Source organism: Rhinolophus sinicus, chromosome X (genome assembly GCF_036562045.2).
Source record: "Rhinolophus sinicus isolate RSC01 chromosome X, ASM3656204v1, whole genome shotgun sequence".
Classification (NCBI taxonomy): Eukaryota; Metazoa; Chordata; class Mammalia; order Chiroptera; family Rhinolophidae; genus Rhinolophus; species Rhinolophus sinicus.
This window is the reverse complement of record NC_133768.1, coordinates 56996328-57012560: the sequence shown is the minus strand read 5'-3', so window position 1 is coordinate 57012560 and position 16233 is coordinate 56996328.

Genomic DNA, 16233 nt, shown 5'->3' with positions numbered 1-16233 from the left:
CATAACTATGCAATTTAACTTTTTATTTCCTTCTGTCATCTTATCATCTCATTTTGATCTAGTCTTTCTTAGAGTTAATATACCCTTTAATTCTCCTGTTACATATATTTATTTGGATAGCTCAAGCTCTAGTTCCTTAGATGTATTCTATTACACAAACCATGATTACACTTTCTTAGACATGTTTTTTTCTCTCTCTGCCTCCCCTCTATTTTAATTTTTCCATCCATTTTTTATTTCTCATACTGATTGAAAAATGTATAATATATACAAAAGAGTCTGTAGGATACCTATGTGTATTTTAAAGTATAAAGATCATAAACACCTGCATGCCACCACCTAACTTTAGAAATAGAATATTACCATTTCCTTAGAAACCTCCTGTTAATCCTGCCACAACTGTATTTCTCTTTCTGTGATCAGGAGTAACCACTATCTTCAATTTTGTTTACCTCGGTCCTTTCCTTTACACTGTTGTCAAATTTTCATGTTTTCCTAGAAAATGTAATTTAGTTTTACTTTTCTGTAATCACCTTCAAATAGAAGGAATTATGTTAATATATACAATGAATTTAGTTTGTCACTCAATATTTTTGAGGTGTACATGATCTTTATACTTTAAAATACACATAGATATTCTACAGACTCTTTTGTATATATTACACATTTTTAAATAAATATGAGAAATAAAAAATGGATGGAAAAATTAAAATAGAGGGGAGGCAGAGAGAGAGAAAAACATGTCTAAGAAAGTTTAATCATGGTTTGTGTAATAGAATACATCTAAGGAACTAGAGCTTGAGCTATCCAAGTAAATATATGTAACAGGAGAATTAAAGGGTATATTAACTCTAAGAAAGACTAGATCAAAATGAGATGATAAGATGACAGTAGGAAATAAAAAGTTAAATTGCATAGTTATGAAAAAGTTTGAGGAGAGACAATACTATAAAAGAACTATTCAATTTAAGAATTGCAAGTGATTGGACAGAAAAATATTATAAAACTGAGTGGTATAAAGGAAATGCTTGTGAAAAATTGGGTTGACGCAATTGCTGTAGTTGAATTATTTTTATTGTTGTACAGCATTCCACTATATGACTTCATTGCAGTTCCTTGATCTATTCTATTATTGGTAGTTATGTGAGTAACTTCCAGCTTTGGATTTTGGCTTTTTGTTGTAAATTTCTTATTGAATACTTCTACAAGTACTATCTGAAATATACTAAGTAGGAGTAAAATTCTAGGGTCATAGGACACATACACATTCAACATTACTAAGTAAAACAAAAATATTTTTTAAAATGTTTTATCAACTTAAAATTTCAACTGGTCAATTACAGTTATTTAGAAACAACAAAAATAGACTCCTGTGAGTATCCAATGACATCTTACGCATGACACAAAACAGATGCAATAAATAATAAAATTAAAGTGAAAAGGCATTTGACAACAGATAAAAGATTTTTATAATACATATATTGACAAAGACTTACATTTCAAAATACATTTTTAAGATAATTTTAAAAATCAATAAGGAAAAGATAAGCAGCCTAACAGAGCAATAAACAAACGTGACAATAATACTTTCCACATAAGCAGAAATATAGAGGGCCAATAAGTTTTTGAAGATACTCAACTTTGTTAGTAAGAAGGCAAATGCAAATTAAAAGCTAAATCAGATACCATTTCAAACCCATTAGATTAGCAAAAATTAAAAGTTCAGATAATATCAGGGGAATCACTTCATAGATTGTGTAAATACCTCACCACTGTGCTGTACACTTGAAGCTAAAGTATATAATCAATGGTATTGTAATAGCTATTTATATATATGACATCAAAGGCATAATAGACTTGGGGGGGCGGTTATCACTTTGTGAGGGGTGTAAATATCTCATCTTTATGCTGTTTTGTACAGTTGAAAGTAATATGAAAACATTTTTTTAATGAAGCAACTAAACAATAAAAATAAACAATAGTAAAATAAAACAGTGATGAGGGTAAATATTTTTCAGTTATCTATAATAATTGTAGTGTAATGTGAAAATATCAATTATTTCTATATTAATACTAAAGTCACAAGTACTGCTAACACCACTGTGCTTTGTTTCCTACTTTCATAATTAAAGGGAATGCTAAGTTTCAAAAAAAAAGTACAGATACTATTAAGTATATTAATTTGCTAGAGATGCCATAACAACATACCAGACGAGGTGGCTCAACACAGAAAAAATTTTTTTTCCCCCAAAATTCAGTAGATTAGAAGCCCAAGATCAAGGTTTCAGCTTGTTTCATGTCTTCTGAGGCCTCTCTCTTTGGCTCGCAAATGGCTGCCTTATTACTAGTTCCTCATATGGTCATCCCTCTATCTGTATGTTGTCTGTGCCCATATTTTCTGTACTTATAAGGACATCAGTAATATTGGATCAGGACACATTTTACCTTATGAACTCCTTTTTCCTTAATTACCTCATTAAAGTCAATATCTCCAAATACAGTCACATTCTGAGGTACTGAGGACTAGAAAGTCAACATATGAAGTATGAAAACATAATTCAGCCCATAACACTAAGTATTAGAAGTTCAAGTGCATAAAGCCATCTGCTAGCAGAAGTTCTTGCTCAAGGAAAGCTGTCTTTTGTTATATTTGGGACTTCAACTCATTGGATGATGCCCACCCACATTATGGAGGGCAGTTTTCTTTACTCAGTCAACCAATTTAAATGTTATATCATCAAAAAACACCCTTAGAGAAACATCTAGAACAATATTTGACCAAATACCTAGGCACCATGACTCAGTCAGTTAACACATAAAATTAACAATCACACTGCCATATTTTTTATTATAAGCTCTTAACTTTCAATATATGGTGAATCTCTATGTGCCCTTTTAGAACCCTAATATTGTTTATTTCTTTATCTCTGTCTCTCTGTTTCCTTCTCTCTCTCTCTCATCATTTTTAACAGAGGTTTCTCAATTTTCTCTTTTCAAAGACCAAATTTTTGCTGTATTACCCCTATCTGTTTTAGTTTCATTTTTTTATTTGTTAATATCTTTTCATTTTCCTGTCTGTTTTCTTTCTTGCACATATGGTTCTTTTCCTTATATTTTTATGTTATATATTTAGATCATTTCTACTCAGCTATTTTTTAAAATTTTGTAAGCATTTATAAAAATTTATATAACATTATACTTGCATTCTATGTTTTATAAGTAGTACTAATATTTTTATACAGCTCTACTTATTATATCATTTCAGAATAATTATTTAGAAATGTCATGTATGAAATGCAAATTTGTGAGTTAAACATACTTTGTTGTATGTAATTGAAATAAAATACATTGTACATAAACTACAATTTGACTGTATTATATGTATTTATGTTTGAAACCAAACTAATCACTGAATTTAGTAAAGATTGTGGATTAAAATCAGCATGCAAAATTCAATTGTGTTTCTACACATTAAAAATGAACAATCTAAAAATAAAATTAAGAAAATAATTCAGTTTACAACAATATCAAAAGAATAAAATACATTGGAATAAAAATAATCAAGGAAGCAAAAGACTTATGCACTGAGAACTACAAAACATTGCTGAAATTGAAGAAAAATGGAAACGCATCACTTATTCATGGATTGGAAATCAATACTGTTAAAACATTAAAACTACCCAAAGTGATCTACAGTTTCAATGGAATCCCCATCAAAATCTAGATGACATTTTATATAAAAATAGAAAAATAATTCTCAAATTCATATGTGACTTCAATGAATCTTGAAGAGGAAAGACAACCTTGAAAAATAACAAAGTTTCAGGGCTCAAAACTAACTATAAAAGTTTAGTAATCATAATAGTGTGGTACTTTCATAAAGATGGATACATGAAGCTGGTCCCTTTCCTTACACCATGTACAAAAAATTAACTCAAAATGGATTAAACCTAATGTAAGAACTAAAACTAAAAAACTCTAAGAGGAAAACACAGGGGTAAATCTTTATGACATTGGATTCACAATGATTTCCTCATATGATGCCAAAAGGACAGGCAAGAAAAAGGAAAAAATATCTCCACAGCCTCTCCAACACTTGTTATTATTTGTCTTGTTGATGATAGCCATTCTAACTGGTTTGAGGTGATATCTTATTGTGGTTTTTATTTGCATTTCTCTGACGATTAGTGATCTTGAACATTTTTTCATATGTCTATTGGCCATTTGTATATCTTCTTTGGAACAATGTCTATTCAGCTCATCTGCTCATTTTTTAATTGAATTGTTTGTTTTTTTATGTTGTTATTGAGTTGTATGAGTTCCTTATATATTTTGGATATTAACCCCTTATCAAAGGCATTGTTTGCAAAAATCTCCCATTCGGTTGGTTGCCTCTTTATTTTGTCTCTTTCTTCTTCCATCCATGTCATTTCCATGTTTCTATCTTCAATGTCACTGATTCTTTCCTCCATCTGGTCAACTCTACTACCTAAGCTGGCTATTTCTTTCTTAATTTCTTCTATTGAGTTCTTAATCTCCAGAAATTCTATTTGGTCCTTTTTTAAAATTTCAATCTCTTTCGTAAAATGCTCATGTTTTTCTTTGATTGTGTTTCTGAGTTCATTAAATTGCCTTTCTGTGTTTTCTTGCATCTCGTTTAGTTTTTCAAGAACTGCAATCTTGAATTTTCTGTCATTTAAGTCACATATTTCCATGACTTTAAGTTCCTTTTCTGGAGACTTTTCACTTTCTTTCTGAGCTGTCTTGTTGCCTTGGTTATTCATGGCAATTACTGATTTATTATTTCTCTTCCTAGACATCTACAGGAGTGGCTTCTGCAACAGGTTGATAGGAGGAGGTCTTTCTTTTGTTTTCCAGTACTTGTTGGTAGAATGTTTTATTTTCTCTCCGACTGCAGCCTTTTTTTCTCTCTCACACGGTAGTGCTATGTTTTCTCTGCACTATTCCAGCTTCTCACACAATGGGGGGATTCCCTGGGAGACAGGCTTCTCCTCTGTTAATAGTTCGCCTGGGTCACAGGGCACAGTGTCCGTGAGGGTATGTGGAGAGCTTTTGAAGTTCCAAAGCTCTTCCTGCACCAGATTCAGAGGCCGTATGTTTCAGCAGTTCTGTTTACTCCTGCAGGGATCCGCCCAGATAGGTGGGGCCAGGGGCGGGATGAATTGTGTGACGTGGCCCAGAGCAATGGCGGTGACCACCACTCCGGCGGGTACTTCTTCCACAGCTCCATCCCCTTTGCCAGAACTAGTTGGGCTGTGAATCTGTGTCTGCAGACCACAGTTCTCAGAACAGCAAATATTCTGTTCTTTTGATCTGACACTGCTGCTGTTCCGCTTCTAGCACTGGGACGGTGGGGGTGGGGCGAGCTCTGGGTAGGTAGGGAGAAGGCGGCTAGTCTCAGTGCCTAAGGCTTCCATTCTCTGTGGCAGTGAGGGCTTAAACTACCGTTTTCAGCCTTCTTTCCTCAGTCTTTTCTCCGAGGTCTCTGCCGTGAGCGTTGGGTTCAGCCATGTTATATGCTGTCCCCTCAGCCCTGTGAGCCATAAATGGAGCCCTAGCAGTCCAAGTTCTTCCCTCTCCCGCAGCTGCAGTAGTTCTGGGATGCAGCGAGCTTGGAGCACTGAGCTAGGTCTGCATACTGCGCCTGCGTGTCTGCGTGTCTGCACTTCTCCCTTCCTCCTCCCCTGCTCACGCGATTTGCCCACCTTTAGGTGAATTTAGTAGTGGGCCTCTTCATCTTGCCTGTGTGCTGTGCAGGGAGTCCTTTGTGGCGTTATAGTTGTTCGATTAGTTGTAAATTTCGGGTAGATTTACAGAGGCTCACCTTACGCCGCCATTTTGATAATGTCTCCTGCTCAATTCCATTTATATAAAAAAAGAAACAGTCACAATTAATTTATGGTGCTAGAAATCAGGAAATTTTAAACTTTGGAGAGGAAGGTGGCAGTTTCTTGGGTCCCAGTAATGTCATATTGCCTTACATGGGTGGTGGTTACATTGGTGTGTTAGGGGTGAGGAACTGTATACTTTCTATTCACATATTACACTTCAATAAAAATGATTCTTTAAAATAAACATGGGAGAATAAAAACAAAATGAAAAGCACCAGGGTTGATGTCAAATGTATCTTCACTTTTGCACCAGTGTCTCTTGACTTTTTAGTTTAAACCTTAACGATATCCATTAACATCATTATTTGTATTTTCTCAAACTTTGGTTTTACTCTGCTTTACTTCAGTTTCTGATCATTACTACCCTTGACTCACTTTTTGTCAGACTCAGTGTCATTTGAACTGAATGCACACTCTAGTTTGAGGCTTCTGTTTGGGTGTTGAATACTGATGCTAACCCCTCCTTGCTGCTCAGAGTAGAAAAGGAAACTTTTTTTTTTTTTTTTTTTAACTGTTGTGTTTTTACAAACACATGAAAATCTAACTACAACCAATTAATATGGGCAGAGTAATATGAAAATAAAATGTTCTGCTACAAACAAATCAATAGTATTTGTAAATAATTATCTTATAAATATAATATCAATAACTTATCCTCTTTCAGTAACAACACTCATTTCTGTGATCATTAAAGTACTTTTAGTTAATCAATCTCTAAGGCAGCTTTCCCCAACCTATATATGTTTCTAACATTTACTAAAAGATTTTTGGAGGAGTAAAAACTATGTGTGGTGGGGAGCATTCTATACTCAATTAAGCTTTGAGAATGTTGTTAAACTAATTAAAATGCTACAGGCAAATATTCTAAAGCTTATTTGAAAACAGAATTCTTTTGTAAACAGAAGCTTTTTAACCTGTTTCCTGCTCCCCTAACCCCACCTCCACCCTTTAGAGGGCCTCAGTAACACGTTGGCATAAAAATAAATATATTCAACTTTGTTTAGCCTATTATTTACCAAGCTTATATGACTGCATAATCTTGTGTTTATGCCTAGGGCACCTATTAGTATCCACAAACATGTGTTCCCTGGAAGAAAGTTTGGGAAGTGCTATTTCAGCTCTTCTCTCTCTGAATAGTGAAACAGTAATTGAACTAATAAAAGAGATGAGGGAATTAATCTATCTCCACAGCAGGCATGAATGGAAGGATTTCTCATGTATGATGCTGAAGAGAAAGTGCTTTTGAGCTCTATAGTGCAGCAATGTGAAATACTGTCTTCATATTAACTATATGCCTGGATGTTCCCTGGGCAAGCGGAAAATAAAATTAGAAATGCTGTTCCATAGGTCTTTGAGGATTTAAGGAGGCTTTTCACAGGCTTCTGATTGAAGATACCCCTTATGACTACTAAACATGTCTAAAATCATCCACACTAGGTGGTATGATCACAGCTGAAGCTGCTTTGATTACAGCCTATGTAACAATAAGAAAAAGCAGGAAAAAATCCTTTGTGTAACAATTTTGAATTTTCTTTTTTTTTTTAATCAAAGTTTATTGGGGTGATAATTGTTAGTAAAGTTACATAGATTTCAGGTGTACACTTTATATTTTCAAATCTATTTGGTTGTTTGATGTCTTAAGTGGCAAATTGTGATTAATATTTTACCCAACCATTTTCAACTGGTTGTCTGGTGATTAGTCCATAAAGTTGAGTATTCATTAGTATGTTTTTAAATTTAGGCCTTCTAGTTTCTAAAGTCAAGACATTTGGAACTCACTTTTCGGGAGGTTGTGGGGTAGTAAAAACATAAGGCCTTGTATAGTAGAAAAAAAGAAGAAAACTTCTGCCCAATCATCTTCCATTCAATGCTGGAATGCAAGTATTATTATTTACAATATATACTCTCCATATAGGGCCTGAAGTCTAATTTTCTATTATGTTTTACCTGCTTTTCATATAGCAGCATTCTACATATGTTAAGAAAAATTAAAATTGGTTAACATTATTTTGTCCATTGGGGGGAAAATGTTAAATATTAGTACAGGGTATAATTCTGGTACAGACAATATGACATTAATTTAGTTCTTCAGGCTTTTTTCCATAAGTACAACTATAAACTCTAGAAATAATGTAAGAAGCAAGAAAATAGACTCCAAATGTGATAAGAAGAAGGAATAATGGTTTGGTGTCTGAGGACAGGAAGAAACACATAGCATTAGGGACCTAGCCACAACAAGTGTCCTTGTCCTGGCAGCATCTTTGTCACCATGTGCCTGACACTCCCCTCCCTAACAAATATTAAAATGGCAGTGTGACACTAGTAAGACAGATTCTATCATGACAAGCTGGCCCAACAAACATCTCCACACAGGACCAAGATTCCCCTTCCCCACAGAGAAACACCGAAGTGGACAGTGGATTACTTTAGAGGCTTCCCTACTACAACAACTACCCAACCCAGGAATTGCTCTCTGTTCACATCAGGCAAGGACGTGACGGGGATCAGGACATACTATCCCAAAATATGGCACTTTGGCATATTGAATATTGAATATTTTAAATTGAGAAAACAGCAGAAGAAGGAAGGTCACTCTGACTGCCCTATTCCCTAGAAACAGGTCGTAAAACCCTCACTTGAGAGGTGCCCTCCCTATACCATGATGAAAAGAGCATCCTTATCTCTAAACATAAAAGGACAATGAGAAAAATTTGAACAAAGGTCTTGCTAAGCTTCTCCCAGTTTACTACACTGACCTCATACTCCTTGCCCAAATATTTTTCTCCATGACTGTCTACTCTTCATCAAATCTAGCATAACAATACTCAGACTTAACCATTCCTTTGGGTCATCACTTCCTTATGAAGACTCCCGTGTAATATGAAACTTAAATTACATTAATTTGTATATCTTTCTCATGTTAATCTGTCTTTGTCAGTTTCATTTTCAGAGACAAACAGGGACCCTAAGAGAATAAAAGAAAACATTTTCCTTCCCTATAGGGGATTGCACCACAACAAAAACCTGACCAGAGAAGATTCTTTGTCCTAAAAGGCTGCAAACTTCTTACCCACACTAAGAGCTAGTAAAGCAGCCCAGGATGGGGAAACTCCTTCAGTTTTCTCAAACAACACCAGCAAAGACCATGAGGATACAGAGTGGTGTCAGATAAACCAAACAGACCAAAATAACGCTGCAAATCTGAAAATTATGTTGTCACTGGAACTACAGACCACAAATATAAGCTAGGACCTACAGGTTAAATGTAAATAAGATAACTGTTTGCTAAAATTGAAACTTAAATAAGAACCAGAAACTTTTTCCATAATAGGCAAAATGGTCAAGCTACAATTTTTAAAAAAATTTGGACATACCAAGAACCAAGAAAATCACAATTTTAATGGGAAAAGACAACTAACACCAATACCATGATGAATCAAATGTCAGAATTATCTGACAAGAATTTTGAAACAGTTATCATAAAAATGCTCCAAAATCCATGACAAATTCTCTTTAAGAAAACCAAAAAAGTAAAAATACTGGCAAAGAAATAAAAGTTATACAAATACATAACTTATAAAATTCAAAAATATGGAAAAAAAGCAATTCATTTCTAAAAAACTAGAATGAGATTTTTTTGTAACACTGTGTATTTGGGTATATTTTTCTTAACTCTGCCAAAAATACTCTGTTTTTGTTTTTTGTTTTTTTTCTGGTGAGAGATATATGGGAATTCTATTTACTGTCTGCTCAATTTTTCTGTAAACTTAAAGGAAGATTTAAACAGAAAGACAGATAGAGATATAACACTCCATTCACCAATAAAGAATACACATATTTTCAAGTAATCATAAAGCATTCACCAACGCAGAACAACTTGGGACATAAAACAAAAAACAAATTTTAAAGTTAAAATATAGTATGTTCTCTGACAATAATGAAATCAAACTAGATTTTAATACCAGAAAGACAATAGAAAAAAAATTAAACACTTGGAAATTAAATGACACATTTTTAAATAATTTATCTGTTGAAGAGGTAATCTCAAATGAAAAACATATATAAAAGTGATTTCAATGAAAATACAATATATCAAAATGTGTTGGATGCAGCCAAATTCATGCTGAGAGACAAATTTATCTCACAAATGCTTAATGGAGTATTTTCCGACATCAAAAGCCAATTCTCTGTGGGCACTAACTTAGAGTCCTACAAGTCGTTTAATTCTGACACCAGCTACCTGGAATTAGTGCAGACCCCACAGGTTAAGGGCTCAGTCCCACAAGACTGCCCTCAGATGCCAGTCACTGGTTGTCACTGGCAGTTCTGACTGACTGGCTATAAATTGAAGGTTACCATGACCCCCTTCCTAGGTTTAATAATTTGCTAGAATGACTCATAGAATTCAGGAAAATACTTTACTTATATTTATCAGTTTATTACACAGGATACAACTCAGGAATAGCCCGATCAAGAAGATATGTTGGGAGGCTGGCCGGGTGGCTCAGGCAGTTAGAGCTCCATGCTCCTAACTCCGAAGGCTGCCGGTTTGATTCCCACATGGGCCAGTGGGCTCTCAACCACAAGGTTGCCGGTTCAACTCCTCGAGTCCTGCAAGGGATGGTGGGCTGTGCCCCCTGCAACTAGAAACAGGATCTGAACCTGGAGATGAGCTGCTCCCTCCACAACTAAGACTGAAAAGACAACAACTTGAAGCTAAACGGCACCCTCCACAACTAAGATTGAAAGAACAACTTGACTTGGAAAAAAGGCCTGGAAGTACACACTGTTCCCCAATAGAGTCCTGTTCCCCTCCCCCAATAAAATCTTTAAAAAAAAAAAAGAAGAAGAAGACATGCTGGACAAACAATTGCAGGGAGGTATGCATGGAGCTTCCATAACTTCTCTGGAAATGCAATCCTCCCAGCACTTTGATATGTTCAAAAACCCAGAAAGTCATCAAATCATCTTCTTCAAGAGTTTTTATAAAGTATAATCTACAGTCCCTCCCCAACCTTCTTGCAAGTCAGTGGATAGAACTGAAAGATCCAGCCCTCTAAACATTTGGTCTTTCCAGTGACACCATCTTGAGGTTATCGAGGGGGTCCTACTTTAAATAACTGCATTAGCATAAACTCAGATGTGATCTAAAGGGACTCATTATGAATAATAAAAAGACACTCCTATCACTTAGGAAATTCTGAGGTTTTTAGAGCTCTGTGCCAGGAACCAGAAACCCTAGGATGCAAGGATGGTTCAACATATGCAAATTAATTAATGTGATACATCACATTAATAGAATAAAAGAATAATATCATTATCTAAATAGACACAGAAAAAGCACTTGACAAAATTCACCATCTGTTCATGATAAAAACTTTTAACAAATTAGGGATAGAGGGAACATAACTCAACATAATAAATAACACATGTGATAAGCCCACAGTTAACATACTCAAGAGTGAAAAGAAAATATTTTCTTCTAAGATCAGAAACAATACAAGGGTGCCCACTCTCACCATTCTTATTCAATATAGTACTGGAAGTCTTAGCCAAAGCAAACAGAAAAAGGACAAAAAAAATAAGTAAATAAAAGGCTTCAGAATTGTAAAGGAAGAAGAAAAATTATCTCTATTTGCATATGACATAATTTTATATATACAAAATTTTAAAGACTCAATCAAAAAAAATACTAGAACTAATCAACAAATTCAGTAAAGATGCAGGATACAAAATTAGCTTATGAAAGTCACTAGTGTTTCTATAACACTAAACAAATTTTCTGACAAAGAAATGAAGAAATCAATCTCATTTACAATAACATCAAAAATAATAAAATATTTAGGAATAAATTTAACCAAAAATGTGAAAGATCTCTATTCTAAAACTATGACTCTGTTGAAAAAATTGAAAAGACACCAATAAATGAAAAAGTATCCCATATTCATTGGAAGAATTAACATTGTTAAAATGTCATTATTAATCAAAGCCATCTGTAGATTGGATGTAATCCCTATTAAGATACCAATGGCATTTTCACAGAAATGGAGCAAAGATTACTAAAATTTATAAGCATAAATAGTCAATGAAATTTTCAATGAATAGTCAATGAAATTTTGGGGATAAAAACAAAGAAAAAGACATCACACTCCTGATTTCAAGCTATGCCATAAAGCTATAGTAATTAAAAGAGTATGGTACTAATATAAAAACAGATAAATAGACCAACAAAACAGAATTGAGAGCACAGAAATAAACCCAAGCATATCCAGTCAACTAACATTTGACACAGGAGCCAATAGTACTCAATGGGGAAAAGACAGTCTCTTCATTAAATGGTGCTGGAGAAACTGGATATTTACATGTAAAAGATTGATATTTAGCCCCTATCTTACACCACTCACAAAAATTAACTCAAACTGAATTAAAGACTTGCACAGAAGAACTGAAACCATAAAACTTCTAGAAGAAAACAGAAGAAAAATTCCTTGACATGGATCTAGATCACATTTTTTTAAAATCACACCTAATATATAAGTAACAAAATAAAAAAAATAATGAGACTACATTAAACAAAAAGGTTTCTGCACAACAACAGAAACAATTAACAGTGAAAAGACAAGCTATGATATGGGAAAAATATTTGCAAATCATGTATCTGATAAGAAGTTAATATGTAAATAACGCATACAACTCAATAGCCAAAAGTAATAATAATCCAATTTTTAATGTATTTTTAATCTAATTAATTTTCTCTTTATTTTTATTGAGGAATATTGGGTAACAGTGGTTTTTGTCCAGGACCCATCAGCTCCAAGTCAAGTCATTGTTTTCAATATAGTTGTGGAGGGTGCAGCAGCTCACTGGCCCATGTAGAAATCGAACCGGTGACCTTGATGTTATGAACACTGCTCTCTAAACAACTGACCCAACTGGCTGCCCCCTAATAACTGAATTTTTAAAGTGGACAAAGGACCTGAAATAGACATTTTTCCAAAGAAGATATTTGAATGGCTAACAGGTACATGAAAAGATGTTCAAAATCACTAGTCATTAGGGAAATGTAAATTAAACACACAATGAGATATCACCTTATGTTTGTTAGAATGGCCATCATCAAAAAACAAGAAATGCCATCATGGATATAAAGAAAAGGGAACCCTTTTTCACTGTTTGTGGGAATACAAATTGGACAGTCACTATGGAAAACAGTATGAAAGTTCCTAAAAACATAAAAACTAAGCAGAACAGTAGCAATGTCAGATCAAAAGAATGGAATATTTGCAATTCTGAGAACTCTGGCCCAGAGCCATGGGCTCACAGCCCACCTAGTTCCGGTGAGGGGAGGGAGCCCAGGATGCAGTAAGGGCTGTGCTGGTGGTCGCTGCCATTGCTCACAGCCACCTCTCACAACCCACCCTGCCCCCAACCCCACCTATAGGGTGGATCCCTGCAGGGGTAAACAGAGCCGCTGAAACATACAAGACCTGAATCTGGTGCAGGAAGAGCTTCAGAACTTCAGAAGCTTTCCACATCCCCCAACGTACGTGGTACACTGAGATCGAGGCAACCTGCTCACAGAGGAGAAGCCCACCTTCTAGGGAATTCCCCCATTGTGTGAGAAGCCAAAACAGTGCAGAGAAAATATAACACTACAGCGTGAGAGAGAATTAAAGGCTGCAGTTGGAAAGAAAATAAAGCATCCTACCAACACCTATGGGAAAGCAAAGGAAAGACCTCTTCCTATCAACCTGTTGCAGAACCCACTCCTGTAGATGCCTAGGAAGAGAAATAATAATTCACTAATTGCCATGAATAACCAAGGTAACAAGGCAGCTCAGAAAGAAAATGAAAAGTCTCCAGAAAATGAACTTAAAGACATGGAAATATGTGACTTAAATGACAGAGAATTCAAGATTGCAGTTCTGAAAAAAACTCAACGAGATGCAAGAAAACACAGACAGGCAGTTTAATGAACTCAGAAACACAATCAAAGAACAAAATGAACATTTTACCAAAGAGATTGAAATTTTAAAAAAGAACCAAATAGAATTTCTGGAGATTAAGAACTCAATAAAAGAAATGAAGAATGAAATAGCCAGCTTATGCAATAGAGCTGACCAGATAGAGGAAAGAATCAGTGACATCGAAGATAGAAATCTGGAAATGACACAGATGGAAGAAGAGAGAGACTTGAGACTTTAAAGAAATGAAAGAACTCTACAAGAGCTTTCTAACTCCATCAGAAAGAGCAATATAAGAATAATGGGCATACCAGAAGGAGAAGAAAGAGAGAAGGGAGCAGAGAGTATATTAAAAAAATAGTCGAAGAGAACTTCCCAAACTTGTGGAAAGAACTGGATCCTCGAATCCAAGAAGCAAATAGAACAACTAATTATCTCAACCACAACACGCCTTCTCCAAGGCACATTGGATTGAAACTCTCAAAAATTAATGACAAAGAAATAATCCTAAAGGCAGCCAGGGAAAAGAAGACAGTAACCTACAAAGGAAAGCCTATTAGATTATCAGCAGATTTCTCAGCAGACACTCTACAAGCCAGGAGGGAGTAAAATCAAGTATTCAAACTATTGAAAAAGAGAAATTATGAGCCAAGAATAATATACCCAGCAAAGATAATCTTTAGATATGAAGGAGGAGTAAAGACCTTTTCAGACATACAGATGCTGAGGGAATTTTCTAACACCTGACATGCACTACAAGAAATACTAAAGGAGGCTATTGGACCTGAAACAAATAAAAGAATACAAAACCATGAGAAGTATTATAAACAGACAGAAGCGGGAAATGGCAACCTCTACACCAAATAAGACACTATACACTTAAACATAACATACATGGTAAAGAAGAGAAAAAGAAAAACACTTAAAGAGAAAGAAGAAAAAGACAGCTTGATACTGCAGTGCAGGCATAAACTGACAGCATAAATAGGGATAATTTGGAACAACAAAAACATAAAATGGGGGGAGAGTAAAGGTCTGCACTGGCATAAGAGAATGGAGAAAGTAAGCATGCTGAAGAAAACTAAATACTCTAAATATGAAACTTTTTTTTACATAATGATAACCACTCAAAAAGAAAAAAAAAATCCAGAAATGAAATATATATAACATAATAAAAGAAGAAACAGAGGGGGAAATCACAGAATACCATCAAATCATAGAATTTGTTGCTGAAATAATACAATACCAGATCATAGAATTTGTTGCTGAAATAATAGACAGCAACAAAAAGGCAAAGAAACAATGGAGACACAGTCTTACCAGAAAACCAAAGATAGAATGATAGGAAATATTCACATATCAATAATCACCCTAAATGTAAATGGACTGAACTCACCAATAAAAAGGCACAGAGTAGCAGATTGGATCAAAAAACTAAACCCAACCATATGCTGTCTCCAAGAGACACATCTCAGCTACAAGGACAAGCATAAACTCAAAGTGAAAGGGTGGAAATTGACACTCCAAGCAAATGGTATCCAGAGAAAATCAGGTGTAGCCATACTGATATCAGATGAAACAGACTTCAGGGTGAAAAAGGTAACAAGAGACAAAGATGGACATTTCATAATGGTAAAGGGGATATACAGCAAGAAGACATAACAGTCATCAATATTTATGCCCCCAATCAGAGAGTACCGAAATGTACTAAACAACTACTAACAGAAATAAACGAAAAAATTGACCAAAACACAATTATAGTAGGGCACTTAAGTACGTCATTGACAGCTATGGATAAATCATCCAAACAGAAAATAAAGAAACATCAGCCCTAAATGACACATTAGATGAAATGGACATCATTGACATTTATAGAGCACTTCATCCTAGAACATCAGACTATACATTATTTTCTAGTGTACATGGAACATTCTCAAGGATAGACTATATATTGGGACATAAAACTAGCCCCAGCAAATTTAAGAAGATTGGGGCGGCCCAGTGGCTCAAACAGTTGGAGCACAGTGCTCCTAACGCCGAAGGCCGCCAGTTCAATTCCCACATGGGCCAGTGGGCTCTGCCCTCTATAACTAAGACTGTGAACAATGGCTCTCCCTGGAGCTAGGCTGCTGTGAACAGCCAGAGGTCAGTGTGAGCTGCTATGAGCTGCCGTGGGCTGCTGTGAGCTGCTGTGGGCTGCTGTGTGCTGATATGTGCTACCAAGAACAGCTGATGGCCGTGCTGGCTGTCAGCCGTGAGTGGCCTGCAGCCATCGTGAGCAGCCGACAAACAACCGGCAACTGACTGCCTCAGCCAGGGCGAGCGCAAGGCTCATAATACCAGCATGGGCCAGGGAG